The following is a 23,586-nucleotide window of genomic DNA, read 5'->3' as shown; positions in this document are numbered from 1 at the left end:
CATCCAATACACTATCGCGATCCTTTACAATCTCCAACGGGACTAGACAGGGGTGCCCCCTCTCCCCTTTTATTTTCAATCTTCTTATGGAGCCCCTAGCGGAAAAGATTAGATCCCACCCAAATATCACAGGTTTCTCTTTCCCCAATCATACTCATAAAATAAACATATTTGCCAACAATGTTATTTTATTCCTAACCTCCCCGTCACATTCCTTAATCAATGCCCACACAGTCCTTAACGAATTTAGTAAAATCTCCTATTATAAAGTTAATTTCACCAAATCACTAATTCTCCCTATACATGTCCCACCTGCTCTTCAAAATCGACTACAACTCCTCCAATTCCCCTACTCATGAACTGCAGAACAAATAACTTATCTTGGCCTCCAAATTACCAAAGACCCCTCTAAATTAGCAGATACTAACTATCATGCCCTTATACAGAAAATAAACCTTACAAACCGCTCGACTTGCCAAATCCGAATTAACATGGTCTGGACGCCTAGCGTCTTTTAAGATGTTACTTCTTCCCCAAATCTTATACATCTTCCACACCCTCCCAATACCCCTCAAGACCACCCATTTAAAAGCACTAGATTCCATACTGACAAAATATATCTGTAACTCAAAAAAACTGAGATGTACCAAGAGTCATATTAGCTAAACAAAGAGGGGCAGGGGGTATGGGGTTCCCAGTCCTGCTGGACTACTACCGTGCATCACTGCTCACTCAACTTAGAACATGGTTCCTATGTGGAGCGGACATTACGTGGCGCAAACTAGAACGGACCCTAAGCCCCACCAGAGATCTTTCTCAACTTCTTTTACTTGATAGTTGGAGGCATGATCCTTTACAAGACTTACCCATGACCCTCTGGGCCTCATTAAAAGCTTGGAGGGATCTATGTGGTGCCTTAACCCCGTCGGATAAACAAATAGAAATACCAAAACCCCTGGTTACAATTGAAGGTACTATTCCAGACTTATTAATTGGACGTCCAGGGGGATTACCCAGTTAAGTGATATGTTCCATAACGACTTCCTAAAAACATTCCCACAGCTGCAACAATACGGTCTTCCAAGTAGTGAACGTTACACATATGATCAGATCTCCCATCTCTTAAAACCGTTAGGGGTTCATCATTTATATATTCAAGAAGCTGCGTGGAAATTTTTCACAGTCTCTGCTGCTACCCCAAAAGGGATCTCCATTTTTTACACGCTTTTTCAACGCAAAACCACCTTTATTAAATCAGTACCATTTCAGAAATGGGAGACAGAAATGCAGACCACATTCACATCTCAACAATGGCAAAAAGCCCTAAACACTGTGTATAAATCATCAAAGTGTGTGAATCACTGGGAATTGACTCAGAAAATCATGTTGAGATGGTACTTGACTCCATACCGTCTTCATAATTTTTTTCCAGGTCATTCCTCTTTATGCTGGAGGGGATGTGGAGAGGTGGGTAACATTATGCACATCATGTGGACCTGTAAACATAACTAGTTTTTGGAATGCTGTGTTTCGATTAATTTCCTCTATTACCGGGTTGATTACATATCCAAAGAACAGCTTGGCTCTATTGAACCTGGAAATTGAGGTATTTCCGCCAGATTTTCGCACGGTGGTTACACATATACTGATTGTGGCTAGATTACTTATTACTAGGAAGTGGAAAAGTGATGTTCCCAAAAACATTTCGGACATATATCCTATCATACAAACACACTACAAATTAGGTAGCCTTAAGGTCTGCAAAATCAGGTTCCAAGAGACAGATTGATGGTAGGTGGAAATGCTGGCTGGAAAAACTTCCACAGTAGTCGTGAGATTATACTGGTAAATACTGAAGTTTGCCCAAAAGGGTGAGTCCATTACTTTCAAGAGATAAGGCAGGAAGTTATTTATGCTGTACCATAGCGGATACATAACTATAGGTCCATACTGGAGGTCCAAATTGGTAATATAATACTCTTCAGATTATATTTTGTTAGAGGATTTGTTACCAGACCACTTAAATCCTGGTCTTGGTTTTTCTCAGTTCTCTTTTTCTTTTCTATGGTCTTCTTTTTCTTTCACCTTTTCTATATATCTGCTTTCCTAACTTAGAGGCGTATATATCCTTTTACGTGTAAAGGAAAGTCTGCAACTGTTAAGTACTACATTAATCACCTGTAAAATTTTTGAATCAATGCTGTTGACTATTGATCCAAATGTTCCATGTGGGATATATGTATACTGTCTCAAGATTTACTGCTGATTGTTGATACTATCACGACATTCTGGAATTTTATACACCTATAATGACTTGTAACAAATATGTATGGAAATGTATACTTCTGTTCTGTTCTGAAAATATTTCTAATAAAAACTAAACTGAAAAAAAAGAGGGTTGAAGGTGCCCAAAGAGATTGCCTACGGCCACATCACCCTGAAAGTGCACCATGTCATCTGATCTTGGAGACTAAGCAGTGGCGATCATGGTTAGTACTTGGATGGGAGACCGCCTGGGAATACCAGGTGCTCTAGGCGTCTTTTTTTTTTTTTGCCGTTGACTTGTTTTTACTTTGTTTTCCATGGTGGCAATCTTGGCGTTTGTCAAGAGGGTTGAGGGTGCCCAGAGAGATTGTCTATGGACTCATCATCCTGAAAGCGTATGATCTCAGAGGCTAAGCAGATTCAGGCCTTGTTAGTACCTGGATGGCAGACCGTCTGGGAATACCAGGTGCCATAGGCTTCTTTTTTTTTTTGGCGTTGGTTTGTTTTTTTCCCTTGTTTCCCAAGGTGACCATCTTGGCGTTTGTCAAGAGGTTGAGTGTGCCCAAAGAGATAGCCTACGGCTACATCACCCTGAAAGATCCTGATCTCGGAGGCAAAGGAGGGTTGGGCCTCGTTAGTATCTGGATGATAGGTGACTATCTTGGCGTTTGTCAAAGAGGGTTGAGGATGCCCAAGAGAGTGCCTATGGCCATATCACCATGAAAGCGCCCAATCTCATCTGATCTACCTGGATGGAAGACCACCTGGGAATACAAGGTGCTGTAGGTTTCCTTTTTTTTGGGGGGGCGTTGACTTGTTTTTTCCCTTGTTTCCCAAGGTGAATCTTGGCGTTTGTCAAGGGGGTTAAGGGTGTCCAAAAAGATTGGCTACGGCCATATCACCTTGAAAGAGCCCCATCTTGTCTCACCTCGGAGGCTAAGCAAGGTCTGAGCCTGGTTAATACCTGGATGGCAGACTGCCTGGGAATACCAGGCCCCGGGCTTCTTTTTTTAGCATTTACTTGTTTTTTTCCCTGGTTTCCCAAGGTGACTATCTTGCCGTTTGTCAAGATGGTTGAGGGTGTCCAATGAAATGTCCTATGGCCACATCACCCTGAAAGGGACCAATCTCATCTAATCTCGGAGGCTAAGCAGGGTCAGGCCTGGTTAGTACCTGGATGGGAGACTGTCAGTGAATACCAGGTGGCATAGGCTTCTTTTGTTTTTTGTTGACTTGTTATTTTCCCTTGTTTACCAAGGTGACCATCTTGGCGTTTTTCAAGAGAGTTCAGGGTGCCCAAAGCTATTGCCTAAGGCCGCATCTCCCTTAAAGCAACCGATCTCGTCTGATCTCAGAGGCTTAGCAGGGTCGGGCCTGGTTGGAACCTGGGTGGGAGACCCCCAGGAATACCATGTGCCGTAGGTTTCTTTTTTTTTTGGCATTGACTTGTTTTTTTCCTTTGTTTCCCAAGGTGACCATCTTGCCGTTTGTCAAGAGGGTTGAGGGTGCCGAAATAGATTTCTTACGGCCACATCACCCTGAAAGTGCTTGATCTTGTCTGATCTCGGAGGCTGAGCAGCATCTGACCTGGTTAGTAACAAATGGGAGACCTCCTGGGAATACCCAGTGCCAGGGCTTCTTTTTGTTTTTTTGTTTTTTTTGGCGTTGACTTGGCGTTGAGGTGACCATTTTGGCGCTTGTCAAGAGGGTTGAGGGTGCTCAAATAGATTGCCTATGGCCACGACACCCTAAGAATCAACCGATCTTGTTTGAGCTCAGAGGCTAAGCAGGGTCGGGCCTGGTTAGAACCTGGACGGGAGACCCCCAGGAATACCATGTGCCATAAGTTTCTTTTTTTTTTGGCATCGACTTGTTTTTTTCCCTTGTTTCCCAAGGTGACCACCGTAGCGTTTGTCAAGAGGGCTGAGGCTGCCCAAAGAGATTGCCTATGAGCACATGACACTGAAAGCGCCTGATCTCAAAGGCTAAGCAGGGTTGGGCCTGGTTAGTACCTGGATGGGAGACTGCCTGGGAATACCCATTGCCACAGGCTTCTTGGTGGCTGGATGGAGGGTAAGCAGACTTTATTGAAAGACGTGAGCCATAGTACATGGAAATACAGTTTGTGATCCAAATCTAACATTGTCTTACCTTCTTGATGTCAGGTAGCCATTGTACCCTTAGACAAACTGAATGTGAGGATCCACCTTCTCCAACACATCCCTGAATCAGTGAGTGAGTATCTAATTCATTACTGGTGTTGCTGTTGCTAAGGTTAACCCTATAACCCAGCACAATGTTCTGCCAGATTTGTTTCTAGGTCTTATAATATAAATACTATATTGTCAAAAGTATTGGGACACTTTAATGGCATCCCAGTCTTAGTCTGTAAGGTTCAATATTGAATTGGCCCACCCTTTACAGCTATAGAACTGGGTTCACACTAGTGGGAACTGGAAACGGGTTTCCCCACTGCCAATTTGCATATCGGCTCTCTATGGAATAGGGTTGCCACCTCATCCCTTTAAAACCGAGCACATATTAATTGCACAGTTTGTGTGGCTGATTAAGGTGATAATTAAACTCACTTGGTGCCTTATCTGCATGAAATTAGCCTCAGAACCTATGTAATTCATATGTGTTCAGGTTTAAAGGGATGAGGTGGCAACTCTACTATGGAGCCTGTTCACGTATCTCCGGTGGCTGTGGAGCGGCTTGCACAGGGGTCCTGTGCGTCTTTGGCTCCATTTCAGGGCAGAATTCAGGTAAAAATTTGGCCTCACTGGACCTAGAGTTGCCACCTCATCCCTTTAAACCTAAACACACATGAAACCAATTTAATGCAGATAAGGCGCCAAATGAGTTTAATTGCCACCTGAATCAGCCACAGAACCCGTGAAATTCACATGTGTTTGGCTTTAAAGGGATGAGAGGGCAACTCTAAGCCCTTGTACACATGTTCGGAGATTCCGACAACGAAATCCGATCGTTCAGAACGTGATGACATTATTTCGTTACGACGGGACTACGTTCAGGATAGTAGCCAATAGCTTTGATGTAGGAATTTGATCTGAGCATGTGTGGATCAACATAAATGGAGTATGTCCGATCGGAGCATTTTGTCGGAAATATTTCTGGCAAGTTGGAAAATTTGGTCCGACTGAAACAGTCTGATGCAGACAACACACAGTCGGAATATCTGACAAAACGCTCCGATCGGACACATGCCGTTGGAATCTCAGATCGTGTGTACAAGGGCTAACAGTCCATTCACACAGGAGCAACTTTGGATCCGACTTGAAGTCATCCCAAGTTGCCTCAAGTCGCGCAACATGATTAAATCAATGTAAGTGAATGAGAGCTGTCTTAATGTACACTACTGAAGTCGCTCCGACTTCAGAAAAGAGAGGCCCGGAATTAAGCTGAAAGCTGGGTGGAGGGCCGGGCATGACAGATGCTAGGGGAAGAGCGTAGGGGGTTAAAAAAGGAATAGAAGTTTGGGGGGTGGAGTGGCGAAAGAAAGGGAAAGGGGCGGAGCACTGTAAAAGGAAGGGGAGGAGCTTAGAAGGCAACGTGGGTCAGAGCGTACAGAGAGTTGCCCACCCACCCGCCCAATTTTTGTTTTTGTGGGGAATGCTGGTATTTATGTGTTTGTTGTCGTTCTTGTTGTCTGTGTTTTGCTTTTTCTTGCAGGTTTCGGTGATGAGGGTCATCATAGCAGCTGTAGCGGCGGTGTCTTTTGGTCTTTGATGGGGCAAAAGAAAACTGATGATGGAAATGTGTGGGGGGGCTCATAGGGATATGGGCCCCCTTTTGGTGTATCCCAGCAGAAGGGTAGGCTGGAATACGGGATTTGGTGGCACTGTGGGAAAGGTGGTTGTCTCCGGGCTGATAAACGGCCGGAGGCCTGGTATGGTAAATGTGGTCCCACAGTGTAATGGTGGAGAATGTTATGTGTAAAAGGTGGAACGTGGTACCGTCAAAGACCAACTGACTGGGAGTTCTTTCAAATTGCCGTTACTAAACAGTGGTTATATATATATTTAATAAAGTTATTTAAGTTATTGGTTTGAAGAGTTGTTAATAAAGGCTGCTATGGCCATTTATACTCCAAAACTCCTGTGTGGCCTGATTATTGGGATAGAGGGAGTTATATAGAGTAAAAGGTAATAAGAAATATATGAAAGGTGAAGGGAAAGGGTAAAGCCAAGGGTAAAAGTACGGAGAGGTTATGTCCCGAATGCATTGGTCAAGGTTCCTGTACTACTTCAATATAGGGTTGCCACCTTTTTTCAAGCCAAACCCGAACATTTTCACGGCGCATGGCAATTTTTTTTGTAGTACACACTATAGGATTGTAAAATACCTTGGGTTACCCAAAAAGAGTAGTAATGAAGTGTGCTACAGTGAACAGTTGCTATAGCCAAATTGCATTAAAAGTGGGGGGACTTAAAGGGGCATGATTAAATAAAACAAAAGCATTTAGTGTAGCCATAAAATATGATTCGATTAATAAAAGAAATGTCAGTGAAAATAGCCTACCTTAAAAGTGGACACTGTCAGCCCGTAGAGCAGAGGACGGTGTCAGTAGGGCAGTGGACGGTGTCAATAGAGCAGTAGACAGTGTCAGTAGGGCAGGCAGTAGACGGCGTCAGTAGAGCAGTGGACGGTGTCAGTAGAGCAGTGGACGGTGTCAGTAGAGCAGTGGACGGTGTCAGTAGAGCAGTAAATGGTGTCAGTAGAGCAGCGGACAGTGTCAGTAGGGCAGGCAGTAGACGGTGTCAGTAGAGCAGCGGACAGTGTCAGTAGAGCAGCGGACAGTGTCAGTAGGGCAGGCAGCGGACAGTGTCAGTAGGGCAGGCAGCGGACAGTGTCAGTAGGGCAGGCAGCGGACAGTGTCAGTAGGGCAGGCAGTAGACAGTGTCAGTAGGGCAGGCAGTAGACGGTTTTTGTAGGGCAGTAAATGGTGTCAGTAGAGGAGTGGACGGTGTCAATAGAGCAGTGGACGGTGTCAATAGAGCAGTAAATTGTGTCAGAGCAGTGGACAATGTCAGTAGGACAGTGGACAGTGTCAGTAGGGCAGGCAGTAGACAATGTCAGTAAGGCAGTAAATGTTGTCAGTAGGGCAGTAAATGGTGTCAGTAGAGCAGTGGACGGTGTCAGTAGAGCAGTAAATGGTGTCAGTAGAGCAGTAAATGGTGTCAGTGGAGCAGTAAATGGTGTCAGTAGAGCAGAGGACGGTGTCAGTAGAGCAGTGGACGGTGTCAGTAGAGCAGTGGACGGTGTCAGTAGAGCAGTGGACGGTGTCAGTAGGGCAGTAAACTGTGTCAGTAGGGCAGTAAACGGTGTCAGTAGGGCAGTAAATGGTGTCAGTAGACCAGAGGACGGTGTCAGTAGAGCAGTAAACGGTGTCAGTAGGGCAGAAAACGGTGTCAGTAGACCAGAGGACAATGTCAGTAGAGCAGCGGACAGTGTCAGTAGAGCAGCGGACAGTGTCAGTAGGGCAGTAAATGGTGTCAGAAGAGCAGTGGACGGTGTCCGTAGAGCAGTAAATGGTGTCAGTAGAGCAGTGGACGGTGTCAGTAGAGCAGTGGACGGTGTCAGTAGAGCAGTGGACGGTGTCAATAGAGCAGTGGACGGTGTCAGTAGGGCAATGGACAGTGTCAGTAGGGCAGGCAGTAGACAATGTCAGTAAGGCAGTAAATGGTGTCAGTAGAGCAGTGGACGGTGTCAGTAGAGCAGTGGAGCAGTAAATGGTGTCAGTGGAGCAGTAAATGGTGTCAGTAGAGTAGTAAATGGTGTCAGTAGAGCAGTGGACGGTGTCAGTAGAGCAGTGGACGGTGTCAGTAGAGAAGTAAATGGTGTCAGTAGAGCAGTAAATGGTGTCAGTAGAGCAGTGGACGGTGTCAGTAGAGCAGTGGACGGTGTCAGTAGAGCAGTAAACGGTGTCAGTAGATGTTATATCCTCTGTGTTGTGAGAGACACAAGACTCTGGTCTGGAACAATGGAAGTTTATTTCCAGTACTCAGTGTACACTGCAACATGCATCTCAGGACAGTACATCTTATTAGGCTGCTTACATGTGTCCAAGATGGCTACTATACCCCTTGACCCTTGGCATCACTCCTGGGTGAAGCCAGCCTTAAAGTGGCAGTACATGTGGAACCCTTCAGGTATAACACCTTCCATCCATCCCTAAAAAAAAAAAAAAAATTAACCACTTGACCACTGGGCACTTAAACACCCTTAATAACCAGACCAATTTTCAGCTTTCGGTGCTCTCACATTTTGAATGACAATTACTCAGTCATGCAACACTGGACCTATATGAAATTTTTGTCCTTTTTTTCACACAAATGGAGCTTTCTTTTGGTGGTATTTAATCACCGCTGGGTTTTTTATTTTTTGTGCTATAAAAGAAAAAATACAGAAAATTCTGTAAAAAAATGAATTTTTCTTCATTTCTGTTATAAAATTTAGCAGATTAGTAATTTTTTCTTCATAAATTTTGGCCAAAATTTATACTACTACATATCTTTGGTAAAAATAAGTACAAATTGGTGGATATTATTTGGTCTTTGTGAAAGTTATAGAGTCCACAAGCTATGGTGCCAATATCTGAAAATTGATCACACCTGAAGTACTGACGGCCTATTTCAATTCTTGAGAACCTAACATGCCAGAAAAGTACAAATACCCCCCAAATGACCCCTTTTTGGAAAGAAGACATTCCAAGGTATTTAGTAAGAGGCATGATGAGTTTTTTTGAAGTTGTCATTTTTTCCCACAATTCTTTGCAAAATCAAGATTTTTTTTACTTTTTTTTTTTTTTCACAAAATTGTCATATTATCAGTTTATTTCTCACACAGCATATGCATACCACAAATTACACCCCAAAACACATTCTGCTATTTCTCCCGTGTACGGCGATACCACATGTGTGAGACTTTTACACAGCGTGGCCACATACAGAGGCCTAACATGCAGGGAGCACCATCAGGCGTTCTGGAGCACCCAGGACAATTCTGACATTTCTCTCCTACATGTAAAAATCATCATTTATTTGCTAGAAAATTACATCGAATCCCAAAACATTATATATGTTTTTTTAGCAAACACCCTGGAGAATACAATGGTGGTCGTTGCAACTTTTTATCTCGCACGGTATTTGCGCAGCAATTTTTCGAATGCTTTTTTTTGGAAAAAAAACTGTTTTGTGCTTAAAAAAAAAAAAAAAACACAGTAAAGTTAGCCCAATTTTTGCATAATGTGAAAGATGAAGTTACACCGAGTAAATCGATACCTAACATGTCACTCTTCAAAATTGCACAGGCTCGTGGAATGGCGCCAAACGTCGCTACTTAAAAATCCCCATAGGCGACGATTTAATTTTTTTTTTTACTGGTTATATGTTTTGAGTTACAGAGGAGGTCTAGGGCTAGAATTATTGCTCTCGCTCCAACGTACGCAGCGATACCTCACATGTGTGGTTTGAACACCGTTTTCATATGTGGGCGGGACTTACGTATGCGTTCGCTTCTGCATGCGAGCACATGGGGACAGGGGCGCTTTAAAAAAAAAAAAAAAATTATTGTTCATTTTACTTTATTTATTTTAGTTTGACATTTTTTTCCCCAAAAATAAATTTTTTGATCACTTTTATTCCTATTACAAGGAATGTAAACATCCCTTGTAATAGGAATATGGCATGACAGGTCCTCTTTACAGTGAGATGTGGGGTCAATAAGACCCCACATCTCACCTCTAAGCTGGGAAGCCTGAAAAAAAAAAAAAAAAAAGATTCTGGATTTGATAGTATTGGCGAGTCGGTAGAAGCACCGGAGGGCGGCGGGAGGGGGGGGTGTCTATGGCTGGGTATTGCAGGGTATCACCGACTATGGCTGGGTATGGCTGGGTATATCAGAGTATGGCTGGGTATCGCAGAGTATGGCGTTGCAGAGTATGGCGTTGCAGAGTATGGCGTTGCAGAGTATGGCGTTGCAGAGTATGGCGTTGCAGAGTATGGCAGGATATTGGAGGGTGTTACAGAGCATTGCAGAGTGTTGCACGGTATTGGCGGGTGTTGCAGAGCATTGCAGGGTATTGGTGGGTGTTGCAGAGCATTGCAGAGTGTTGCAGAGCATTGCAGAGTGTTGCAGGGTATTGGTGGGTGTTGCAGAGCGTTGCAGAGTGTTGCAGGGTATTGGCGGGCGTTGCAGAGTGTTGCAGGGTATTGGCGGGTGTTGCAGAGCATTGCAGAGTGTTGCAGAGCGTTGCAGGGTATTGCAGAGCGTTGCAGGGTATTGCAGAGCGTTGCAGACTATTGCAGAGCGTTGCAGACTATTGCAGAGCGTTGCAGGGTATTGCAGAGCGTTGCAGACTATTGCAGAGCGTTGCAGACTATTGCAGAGCGTTGCAGGGTATTGCAGAGCGTTGCAGACTATTGCAGAGCGTTGCAGACTATTGCAGAGTGTTGCAGACTATGGCAGACTATTGCAGACTATGGCAGACTATTGCAGACTAATGGCAGGGTATTGCAGAGTTTTTGCAGGGAATTGAGGGGTTAATTTTCGGTGAGCAGCGATGTGGGCACTGCAGATGCAGCCCACATCGCTGCTGACACCGATCTCCTCCCCCTCCGCTGTTCCGATCGGTACAGAGAGGGGGAGGGAGGAACCGGCGTCATGTTATGGTTTGTTTACAAGTGATCACTCCGTCATTTGACGGAGCGATCACGTGGTAAACGGCCGCGACGAGCGGCCGTTTACCGTGATCCGTGATGCGCCGGGTCCTGTGGACCCGGCGGTCACGGATGCTCTCGAGTGCGCGCCCCAGGGGGCGCGCGAGAGCGGAATTCTGGGAGGACGTCATATGACGGCCTCCCACAGTTAAGAAACCGCCCTAAAGCCGTCATTTGGCTATAGGGCGGTTATTAAGTGGTTAAAAAAAAAAACGAGAAAAGGCACAAAACATTAACTAATAACTGTCCAATAACAGTCCTCCAAACACAGGAGATGCACAGGACTTTTCCTGCATCCAAATGTGAGAGCAAGATTCCAGGGACAGTTGCGGGGATACAATGTCATTGGATCACTTTCGGCGGCCCCGTCGAAAGTCTTGTAACCGGTCTTGAAGCTGAAACCGGTCAGGAGGGCGACAGTGTCGTTGAGGGCGGGCACCCATCGACTTGGGATCGGAGGAAACAGGGTCGACTGGAATGGGCACTGGCGGTGCCAAGAAAGGATCCCCCAGCTCAGTGGGTGAACCAACCTCCGGACCAGGGCTGGAGGGCTCTGTTGGAGCTGAGTTCAAAAGATCAGAGTCCCCCCAATCATCAGTTCCCATGCATCCTGATCCGCTGGGAGCAGTTCCTTGCAACACTGGTTCAGCCGGCGTCAGGGATTCATGCAGTTGAAAACGAGGGCGCAGTTGGTCCGCATGCCTTCTGCAAATGGAACCATCTTCCAGGCAGACCCTATACATCTTGGGTCCCAAAGTCTCTGCAATGACAGCAGGAAGCCAACGGTGTTGGAAGCCCCATAAGATCGGGCCCATACCTTTTGTTGGGCTGTGAATCGGGGGATCTCATGGTGTTTGACCATCTTGTCTTGGGACTGCAGTACATGTTCCTGGACTGTTTGTGGGCGGAGCATGTCCAAAACAGTCCATGGCTGCCGACCCAGAAGGAGTTCTGCTGGAGTTTTCCCAGTGGTTGCATGTGGTGTGTTTCTGTAAGCAGAAAGGAAGGAGTCCAGCTGCTGGGGTGACAGGGACTGCTGTTTACTTGTAGCCACTGTAGCTTTGAAAATGCGTTTAAAAGTCTGCACAAACCGCTCTGCTTGACCATTTGTAGCTGGGTGGTAAGGTGCGGTCATCTTGTGCTTGATGTTGTGGGCAGTCAAGAAACGCTGAAACTCCTGACTGGTGAATTGTGCACCGTTGTCTGTGACGATTTCTCTGGGGTATCCAAATGTAGCAGCGAGATGTAACAGTATGGAAACTGTTGCCTTAGTTGTTGGCTGAGTAACAGGAATTACCTCAGGCCACTTTGAATGGGCGTCCACTATGATCAAGAAGGTGTGTCCTCTGATCGGACCTGCAAAGTCCAAGTGTAGTCGAAACCAAGGAACCGTGGGCCAAGTCCAGGGCTGGATGCACCCTCGAGGAGGGTCTCTTGCAGTTTGTGCACATCCAGCACAAGCATTCACATATGTTGTGATATCCGAGTCTAAGTTTGGCCACCACACATAGCCTCGGGCCTTTTGTTTCATACGTGTGCCCCCAGGATGATCAGTATGTAGCAAGTCTCCGGAGGGTCTGTGGATCGATCACTCGGTCTCCCCATAAAACACAGTTACCAGCCACAGTTAATTCCATACGCCTACGGAAATAAGGTTCATAATCCTGTGTGACGGTTGCAGGCCAACCGGACCGTACCCAGGAGAGTATTGTTTTCAGAAAGGTATCCTTGGCTGTATGGGCTGCTATCTCCCCAGAAGACAAGAAGGACAGGCTGGTGTAACGACAACTCTTGACCGGTGGAGAGGAGTCCATTGACCTCCCTGTCAGTCGGGACATTGCGTCCGCATTAGCATTGGCATCATGACCGCGATACTGGATTTTATAACTGTACGCTCCCAAGAACAGGGCATAGCGTTGGAGGCGGGCCGCAGTAGTCTGAGAGATGCCTTTGTCAGGGCTAAAGATCTGAAGGAGTGGTTTATGGTCTGTCAGTATGGTGAATTCCCTACCATACAGGTAAAGATGAAACTTCTTAATTGCCCATATCAGCGCAAGAGCCTCTTTGTCAATGTGAGAGTAATTGCTTTCTGCTTTTGTCAAAGACCTGGAGGCAAATGCCACTGGTTTTTCTGACCCATCAGGTAAGATGTGAGACAGTACAGCCCCCAGACCATAGGGTGAGGCATCACAAGCCAAGGTCAGAGGCTTCTGGAGGTCATAGTGAACAAGCATGCGTGACGCCAACAGCTTCCGCTTAGAGACTTCAAAAGCGCGTTGGCATGCAGCCGACCAGTCCCATCTGGAGTGTTTCTCCAAAAGCTTGTTCAACGGAAACAAGGTGTGTGCCAGATCTGGCAGAAATTTGTGGTAATAGTTCAGCAAGCCAAGGTATGATCGCAGCTGCTGGACATTGGTTGGGGCAGGAGCTTTGACTAAGGCATCAACCTTGGCTTCTGTGGTGTGTATACCGTCTGCATCCACAAGGTGGCCACAAAACTCCAATTTCGGCACCATGAATTGGCATTTTGCTAAGTTCACTTTCAGACCCTGCTCTTGGAGTCTTTCCAACACAAGCTCCACGTTTTGCTTGTGTTCCTGGTCCGTCCGTCCCGTGATGAGCATGTCATCTAACAGGCACTGAGTGAAAGGAATATCCGCCAAAATCTCATCCATCTTCCGTTGCCAAATGGCTAGGGCAGAGGCTACACCAAACACCATCCGATTGTACTCATACAGTCCCTTGTGGGTGTTGATGGTCAGAAACTTGCGGGAAGAAGGATGGACCTCAAACTGTAAATATGCTTGTTTGAGATCAAGCTTGGTGAACTTTTGACCCCCTGCAAGAGAGGCAAAAATGTCATCTACTCTGGGTAGAGGGTACTGGTCTATTTCCAGTTGGGAGTTCAGTGCCATGCGGAAATCGCCACAAATGCGCAAGTCCCCATTTGCTTTCTTCACTGGTACAACAGGTGATGCCCACTCACTGTGCTCTACCTTTGAGATGACACCTTGTTCCTCCAGCCGACTTAGTTCTGCTTCCACTCCTGCTCGGAGTGCGAAAGGTACTGTCCGAGCTTTGAAGAACTTAGGCTGGGCGTTGGGTTTCAGCTTGAGTCTCACACAGTCATGCTTTATTTTCCCCAACTGGTCATCAAAGATCTTTGGGAACCGCTGCTTCAGGGACACCACCCATCCCTCATTATCTCCTAATGGAATTGTCACAGTGTTACAGGGATTTATGGCGATGTCTGGCATACCAAAGTGAGCAATCCAGTCTCTCCCAAAGAGAGGGGGGTCCCTCATTCTCTAGTATATATAATGGCAGTCTCTTTGTCTGACCCTTGTACAATACCTGCACTTTTGCATAACCCAGTGGGTGGAGTATCTGCTTTGAGTATGTCTGCAGTTTGATTGGCGTTGGGTGGACAGTTGTTCGGGTCTGAAGTTGTCTCCATTGTTTCTGAGTGATAACTGAAACTGCTGCTCCTGTGTCTACATCCATCTTTAGTTTCTTTCCCTCAATGGTTACCTCTACAGTCATTGCAGAGGGTGCTGAATGCATATGATGTATGTCTAAACTGTGGAGCACTTCCTCATCCTCTGACTCAGATGATGATGTATATCTTCCCACCATATAGGTCTTTGTCTTGGGGTTCAGAGGTTGTTTATCTCGCACCTTCTTGCTCCGGCAAACTCGTTTCAGATGTCCTGTTTTACCACAGTTATGACAGGTCTGATCCTTAAACCTGCAGACTTTGTGATCATGGTCTGTATTCCCACAACTGTAGCAAGCTGACCCCCGGCTTGGTGGAGGTCTGTATTTCCAGTTTGCAACTGTGGGCTTGACTGCTGTTCTGAAAACTTCTTGTTTCACCTCTTCTCTTCTGCCCTGGGGGTTCAATTCCTCTGTATCTTTCACAGCCATTTCCATCATTGAAGCTATATCAATTGCCTTTGCAAGGGTAAGGTCTTTCTCTGTTAACAGTCTCTTTTGGCTAGAGTCACAATTCAGTCCCATGACAAACTTATCTCTCAGTGCAGTAGGTAGGTACTCCCCAAAAGAACAGGTAGAGGCTAGTCTGCGAAGGGCGAGCACATAAGCTTTAATTTCTTCACCTGGCTGCTGCTGCCTCTGATAAAAACGAAATCTTTCTGCAATCTCTAGTGGTTTAGGCTGGAAGTGACCCTCTAACAGTGTCAGGAGCTCTGCCAATGTCTTAGTTGCTGGTTTTACAGGGGAAAGGAGATCCCTGAGAGTGTCATATGTCTGAGCACCGACCACTGTCAGAAATACTGCTACTTGCCTTTCACCTGGGATGCCATTTGCACTGAAATACTGTTCCAGTCTCTCCACCCAGGAACTCCAGGATGTCTGTTCTCCATCAAATTCACTTAATGTCCCAATCAATGACATTTTCCTGCTGGGATCTGTGATTGCTTTTATCCAGGTAACAATCCACAACGTCTTTGTCTCTCTCTCAGACTGATAGACACTTTGTAAATCCCATCCTCGTCGCCACTGTTATATCCTCTGTGTTGTGAGAGACACAAGACTCTGGTCTGGAACAATGGAAGTTTATTTCCAGTACTCAGTGTACACTGCAACATGCATCTCAGGACAGTACATCTTATTAGGCTGCTTACATGTGTCCAAGATGGCTACTATACCCCTTGACCCTTGGCATCACTCCTGGGTGAAGCCAGCCTTAAAGTGGCAGTACATGTGGAACCCTTCAGGTATACCAGTAGAGCAGTGGACGGTGTCAGTAGAGCAGTAAACGGTGTCAGTAGGGCAGTAAACGGTGTCAGTAGGGCAGAAAATGGTGTTAGTAGGGCAGAAAATGGTGTCAGTAGGACAGTGGACGGTGTCAGTAGGGCAGAGGACGGTGTCAGTAGGGCAGAGGACGGTGTCACCTGGTGAGAACTGTATATATGGATGCTGTCTGGGGAGTGGAGAACAGTATATATGGGGGGACTGTATATATGGATAGTGTATGGAGGGGGGTGTTTGTTTAGTGTATGGTGGGGGGTGTATGGTGGGGGAGGGGTGTGTGTAAATGGTGTCAGTAGGGCAGTAAACGGTGTCAGTAGGGCAGTGGACGGTGTCAGTAGGGCAGAGGACGGTGTCAGTAGGGCAGTAAATGGTGTCAGTAGACCAGAGGACGGTGTCAGTAGAGCAGTAAATGGTGGCAGTAGGACAGTGGACGGTGTCAATAGAGCAGTGGGCGGTGTCAATAGAGCAGTGGACGGTGTCAGTAGGGCAATGGACAGTGTCAGTAGGGCAGGCAGTAGACAATGTCAGTAAGGCAGTAAATGGTGTCAGTAGAGCAGTGGACGGTGTCAGTAGAGCAGTGGAGCAGTAAATGGTGTCAGTGGAGCAGTAAATGGTGTCAGTAGAGCAGTAAATGGTGTCAGTAGAGCAGTGGACGGTGTCAGTAGAGCAGTGGACGGTGTCAGTAGAGCAGTGGACGGTGTCAGTAGAGAAGTAAATGGTGTCAGTAGAGCAGTAAATGGTGTTAGTAGAGCAGTGGACGGTATGTATATGTATGTATGTATAGTGTATGGTGGGGGGAGGGGGGTGTATGTATAATGTATGGTGGGTGGAGGGGGGTGTATGGTGGGGGAGGGGTGTATGTATAATGTATGGTGGGGGAGGGGGTGTATGGTGGGGGGAGGGGGTTGTATGTTTAATGTATGGTGGGGGGAGGGGGTGTATGGTGGGGGAGGGGGGTGTATGTATAATGTATGTTGGGGGGAGGGGGAGGGTGGTGTATGTATAGTGTATGGTGGGGGAGGGGGGTGTATGGTGGTGGAGGGGGGTGTATGTATAGTGTATGGTGGGGGGGAGGTGGGTGTATGGTGGGGGAGGGGGGTGTATGTATAATGTATGGTGGGGGTAGGGGGTGTATGGCGGGGGGGAGGGGTGTGTGTATAGTGTATGGCGGGGGGAGGGGTGTATGGCGGGGGGAGGGGGGTGTATGGTGGGGGGAGGAGAGGTGAGAGTACTTTGAAAACCTGACAATGAAAAAACTTACCTTACAAGCTTGGCTGCAGTCCACCGCGATCTCTGCACACATTCCAGAGCAACAGGGAATGGGGAGGCTCCGCCCACCTACTTGTCCCTTCTACAGCCAGCCAGAGGATTGGAGGAGAGCACAATGGAGGCTCCGCCCACCTCCTTGTCCCTTCTGCAGCCAGCCAGAGGATTGGAGGAGAGCACCATGGAGGCTCCGCCCTCCTCCTTGTCCCTTCTGCAGCCAGCCAGGGGATTGGAGGAGAGCACCATGGAGGCTCCGCCTCTGCCTCTGTGTCCCGACTCCCGTCCTGTACTCAGAGTCTCAGACAGCTAAACAGGAGCAGAAATTAACCACTTGACCACTGGGCACTTAAACACCCTTAATAACTAGACCAATTTTCAGCTTTCGGTGCTCTCACATTTTGAATGACAATTACTCAGTCATGCAACACTGGACCTATATGAAATTTTTGTCCTTTTTTTTCACACAAATGGAGCTTTCTTTTGGTGGTATTTAATCACCGCTGGGTTTTTTATTTTTTGTGCTATAAAAGAAAAAATACAGAAAATTCTGTAAAAAAATGAATTTTTCTTTGTTTCTGTTATAAAATTTAGCAAATTAGTAATTTTTTCTTCATAAATATTGGCCAAAATTTATACTACTACATATCTTTGGTAAAAATAAGTACAAATTGGTATATATTATTTGGTCTTTGTGAAAGTTATAGAGTCCACAAGCTATGGTGCCAATATCTGAAAATTGATCACACCTGAAGTACTGACGGCCTATTTCAACTCTTGAGACCCTAACATGCCAGAAAAGTACAAATGCCCCCCAAATGACCCCTTTCTGGAAAGAAGACATTCCAAGGTATTTAGTAAGAGGCATGATGAGTTTTTTGAAGTTGTCATTTTTCCCACAATTCTTTGCAAAATCAAGATTTTTTTTACTTTTTTTTCACAAAATTGTCATATGATCAGTTTATTTCTCACACACAGCATATGCATACCACAAATTACACCCCAAAACACATTCTGCTATTACTCCCGAGTACGGCGATACCACATGTGTGAGACTTTTACACAGTGTGGCCACATACAGAGGCCTAACATGCAGGGAACGCCATCAGGCTTTCTGGAGCACCCAGGACAATTCTGACATTTCTCTCCTACATGTAAAAATCATCATTTATTTGCTAGAAAATTACATAGAATACCAAAACATTATATATGTTTTTTTAGAAAATACCCTGGAGAATAAAATGGTGGCCGTTGCAACTTTTTATCTCGCACGGTATTTGCGCTGCAATTTTTCGAATGCTTTTTTTTGGAAAAAAAACATTTTGTGCTAAAAAAAAAAAAAACACAGTAAAGTTAGACGCTGAGTAAATAGATACCTAACATGTCACTCTTCAAAATTGCACACGCTCGTGGAATGGTGCCAAACGTCGCTACTTAAAAATCCCCATAGGCGACGCTTTAAATTTTTTTTACTGGCTATATGTTTTGAGTTACAGAGGAGGTCTAGGGCTAGAATTATTGCTCTCGCTCTAACGTTCGCAGCGATACCTCACATGTGTGGTTTGAACACCGTTTTCATATGTGGGCGGGACTTATGTATGCGTTCGCTTCTGCATTCGAGCACATGGGGACAGGGGCGCTTTACTTTTTTTTTTTTTATTGTTCATTTTACTTTATTTATTTTAGTTTGACATTTTTTCCACAAAAATACATTTTTTCATCACTTTTATTCCTATTACAAGGAATGTAAACATCCCTTGTAATAGGAATATGGCATGACAGGTCCTCTTTACAGTGAGATATAGGGTCAATAAGACCCCACATCTCACCTCTAGGCTGGGAAGCCTGAAAAAAAAAAAAAAAAAAAAAGATTCTGGCTTTGATCGTATTGGCGAGTCGGTAGAAGCACCGGAGGGCGGAGGGGGGGGATGTCTATGGCTGGGTATTGCAGGGTATCACCGACTATGGCTGGGTATTGCTGGGTATCTCAGAGTATGGCGTTGCAGAGTATTGCGTTGCAGAGCATTGCAGGGTATTGGCGGGTGTTGCAGGGCATTGCAGAGTGTTGCAGGGTATTGGCGGGTGTTGCAGAGAATGGCAGAGTGTTGCAGGGCATTGCAGAGTGTTGCAGGGTATTGGCGGGTGTTGCAGAGCATTGCAGGGTATTGGCGGGTGTTGCAGAGCATTGCAGAGTGTTGCAGGGTATTGGCGGGTGTTGCAGAGCATTGCAGGGTATTGCAGAGTGTTGCAGGGTATTGGCGGGTGTTGCAGAGCATTGCAGGGTATTGGCGGGTGTTGCAGGGTATTGCAGAGTGTTGCAGAGTGTTGCAGAGTGTTGCAGGGTATTGCAGAGTGTTGCAGGGTTTTGCAGAGTGTTGCAGGGTATTGCAGAGTGTTGCAGGGCATTGCAGAGTAATGGCAGAGTAATGGCAGGGTATTGCAGAGTGTTGCAGGGTATTGCAGAGTAATGGCAGGGAATTGAGGGGTTAATGAATTCATGGCCTTCACGTACTGTCGGGAACCATGAAACAGACAGAGACAGAAGTACAATCAAATCACACTTGTTTATTAATAAAAATAAAAAGGTAAATAGGAAAAAGCATAGTCAAGCAAGCCAGAGTCCAGTAGCCAGATCAGGTAGTCAGCCAGTCCAAAGTTCATAAACCAGATCGGGTAATCAGCCAGTCCAGGCATCAGGGATCCAAGGAGAGCAACTGCAAGCAGGATGGAAGCCAGGAGGGATGTTAGCAGCCAGTCTTGAAACAACACCACGAGATGGTTCCTAGTGATGTGACCAAACGTGAAGGCAATGGAGAAATGAGCTGGAAGACTTTAAATAGGCAGGCCAGACAAACATCATCGGGAACTGGTAACTGTGGAGAGAGAAGAGAGCTGGCAATTAGCCGACAGCTGAGCGGCCAGCCCAGAGGAGGAAGGGCTAAACCAGCCACGACAAGGAAGGGGTCATTTCTAATGGAGGCTGAGGTAGTGTCCTGTTCTAAACAAAGTTAAAAATACCTGGGACCAGGGTACTGATGATGGTATCAAATGTCTAGTGATGCACTGCATTCAGCATCAGTTTAAATTGTACTTAGGGGGATACATTGCCTTGGGGAGTCTATTGTACATCTTCTCTTGTCCTTAGCATGGATATAGCACAACTACCGGCCAGGGTTGTGGGGGTTGTGGGGATGAGGCTCTTCTCCACATCAACATGGGGACATGGTGCCCCCAAAGCATCCTCCCAATGTTGAGGGCATGTGGCCTGGTACGGTCCAGGAGGGGGGGGCGCTCTCTCGTCCCCCCCTCTTTTCCTGCGGCCTGCCAGGTTGCGTACTCAGATAAAGGGTCTGGTATGGATTTTTAGGGGGACCCAATGTCAAATTTTTTTAAAAATTTGATGTGGGGGTTCCCTTTAACCACTACAATACAGGGCACTTTCGCCCCCTTCCTTCCCAGCCCAATTTTCAGCTTTCATCGCTCTATCGCTTTCAGTGACAATTGCGCGGTCATGCTACACTGTACCCAAATTAAATTTTTATCATTTTGTTCACACAAATAGAGATTTATTTTGGTGGTATTTATTCACGACTCCGTTTTTTTTTTTTTTTTTGCGATATAAGCGCAAAAAAGCGGAAATTTGGAAAAAAAACAATATTTTCTTTTTTCTATTTTAAAAGAAATCCAATAAAATCAAATTTTGTCATAAATTTAAGCCAAAATGTATTCTGCTACATGTTTTTGGTAAAAAAAATTCCGTTAAGTGTATAATAATTGGTTTGTGTGATCACGGACATATGTACGCAAATGATCATGTACATATGTGTGCAGGTGATCACGTACATATGTGTGCAGATAATCATTGGGACAAGTGATTTTAGTGGGACATATGTGGGGGACATGTTTTTATTATTAGGGACATGTGTTTTTATTTTTTGGGGACATGTATGTTTTGGGGACATGTGTGTTATGGGGACATATGTGGGGACTGTGTTTACACTGTGTGGTGTGTTGTGTATTTACACTAGACTGAAGATCAGTGAGTAAAAAGCTGTAAAAACAGCTCATACTCACTGATCATCAGCCGGCTGCAGCAATCTGCTCTCCTCTCCTCAGCGAAGAGCTTCTGTGTGAGGAGAGGAGGAGCCGATTGCCTAGCAACCGGCTGTTTGTTTACATCACATGACGGCCGTGATTGGACACGGCCGTCATGTGATCAGGAGGGCCAATCACAGAGCCCTCCTGCCGATCTGAGATGCGCCGTGTCCCGGTGACACGGGCGCATCGGGATCGCGCCGCTGCGCGGGCACACGCGCGCGCGATCCCGCTCCTCCTGATGGACGTTCCTGAACGTCCTATCAGGAGTAGACGGCTCCCACCCGGCCGTATATATGCATGGCCGGGTGGGAAGTGGTTAATATCCATACCAGACCTGAAGGGCCTGGTAATTGAATTTAGGGGAACCCCCACGCTTTTTTTTTTATCAATGAATAAATTGTCAGCTAATATAGAGAACACTCATTGAGTGTTCTCTGTATTACGGGAGCCGACAATGGAAAGTTATTTTAAAATACTTTTTTTCCTTGCGAAATGACACTTTGTGCAGGGACAGTTCTAAGCACGGGAAACATGCGCCCCTTCACAGGCATACTATAGACACCCCCCCAGGTACGAAATTTAAAGGAATATTACACTTTTATTGTTTCACTTTATTCATTATTAAAATCACTGCTCCTGAAAAAACTGCCGTTTTTAAAACTTTTTTTTGCATTGATCCATGTCCCCTGGGGCAGGACCCGGGTCCCCAAACACTTTTTAGGATAGTTCTAAAGTTCACACGAAAGTTTAGGTCTGTTCGCAGGTTCTGGTACACATGTTGATCACTAATGTGGGAGAGGAGTTATCAATTTTTATTTTTCTCTCTTTTTTTTTTTTTGCTAAGTTGCTCCTGCAACAGCTGAAATTTATTATTTTTCAGGCCACTTTATAATACTTTCAGGACAGTTATGTATTGTTTGTTTGTTTTTATGAATACGGATTCAATGCTCTTTGGCATAAAGTGAAATGTGTGCGATAGATGGTCTTGGTTAAAGCAGCATTAAACCTGAATGTTTATTTTTGCTTATTTTTTACTCTTTCCCTTTTCTACTTTTTGTTTCATATTCTTATCTTTAACCGGTTTCCGACCAGCCACCGCAGTTATACTGCAGCAAGTTGGCTCCCCTATGCGAGCTGTCGTATCTGTACATCGACTCTTTAAGACGCAGCATGTCCCCGTTACCAGGATATGTGTGTGTAAACACATAAATCCTGGCTCTCTCAGGGGAGAGGAGACAGATGTGTTCATGCTAAGTATGAACACCAATCAGTCTCCTCCCTTAGTCTGTCCCATCCCCCCACAGTTAGAACACACTTAGGGAACACAGTTAACCCCTTGATCACCCCCTAGTGTTAACCCCTTCCCTGCCAGTGACATTTATACAGTAATCAGTGCATTTTTATAGCACTGATCGCTATATTAATGTCACTGGTCCCAAAAATGTGTCAAAAGTGTCCGATTTGTCTGCCGCAATATCGAAGTCCCAATAAAAATCGCTGATCGCCGCCATTACTAGTGAAAAAAAATAAGAAGAATTAAAATGCCATAAATCTATCCCCTGTTTTGTAGACACAATAACTTTTGCGCAAACCAATAAATATACCCTTATTGCGATTTTTTCCTTTTTTTTACCAAAAATACGGCCTAAACTGAGGAAACAATGTGGGGTTTTTTTTTTTTTTTTATTGCACTTGTAGTACAAAGTGGATTTGCCTTTAGTAAATAAACCCTATTGTGTTTTTTTCAAAATTGGCGCTCTTCTTTTGTTAAGAGCGCAAAAAATAAAATCCGCAGAGGTGATCAAATACCACGAAAAGAAAGCTCTATTTGTGGGAAAAAAGGACGTAAATTTTGTTTGGGTACAGCGTTGCATGACCACGCAATTGTCAGTTAAAGCGACGAAGTGCCGTATCGCAAAAAATAGCCTGGTCAGGAAGGAGGTTAATTCTTCCGGGGCTGAAGTGGTTGATTACTTTAAGTGATGTTACCAGTCCATTAGCTGATAATTTTCTTCTATATCTTTAAAAGAAAATGTATTAATCTTTGGGAACTTTTGTTTGAATATCAGAGATGAGCTTTGAATTGTAAGGTTTTGTCCCTCTTGCTCAACTCAGCTTTAAGAGTAGGCACCCACAGGCTTATAATGATTTCCTGAGACATAAGAGTACCATATTTCACAACCGTTGAAACCAGGGTACATCCGGACATCCGGGTTTTATGCCTTAATGTCATTTTACATCCATCACTCCCAGCCCCATAAGCAGGTGTGGTGAACCCAGGGATTGAGCCCGTGCTCAAGAAAAGAATGGGAGGCTGCAGTGGTGGTGGTGATTGGGGGGTTGGGTCTTCTGGGATGTCGTGGGTGGGTGCAAAATCATTGAGGGTGGGCATAAGTTGAAGAATGAACTTCAGGGGGAAATGTAATGGAAATATTGATATTTT

Source organism: Lithobates pipiens, unplaced genomic scaffold (assembly GCF_037356315.1).
Source record: "Lithobates pipiens isolate NorthernLeopardFrog02 unplaced genomic scaffold, aLitPip1_a1.2 Scaffold_1, whole genome shotgun sequence".
Lineage (NCBI taxonomy): Eukaryota > Metazoa > Chordata > Amphibia > Anura > Ranidae > Lithobates > Lithobates pipiens.
This window is presented reverse-complemented; position numbering follows the sequence as displayed.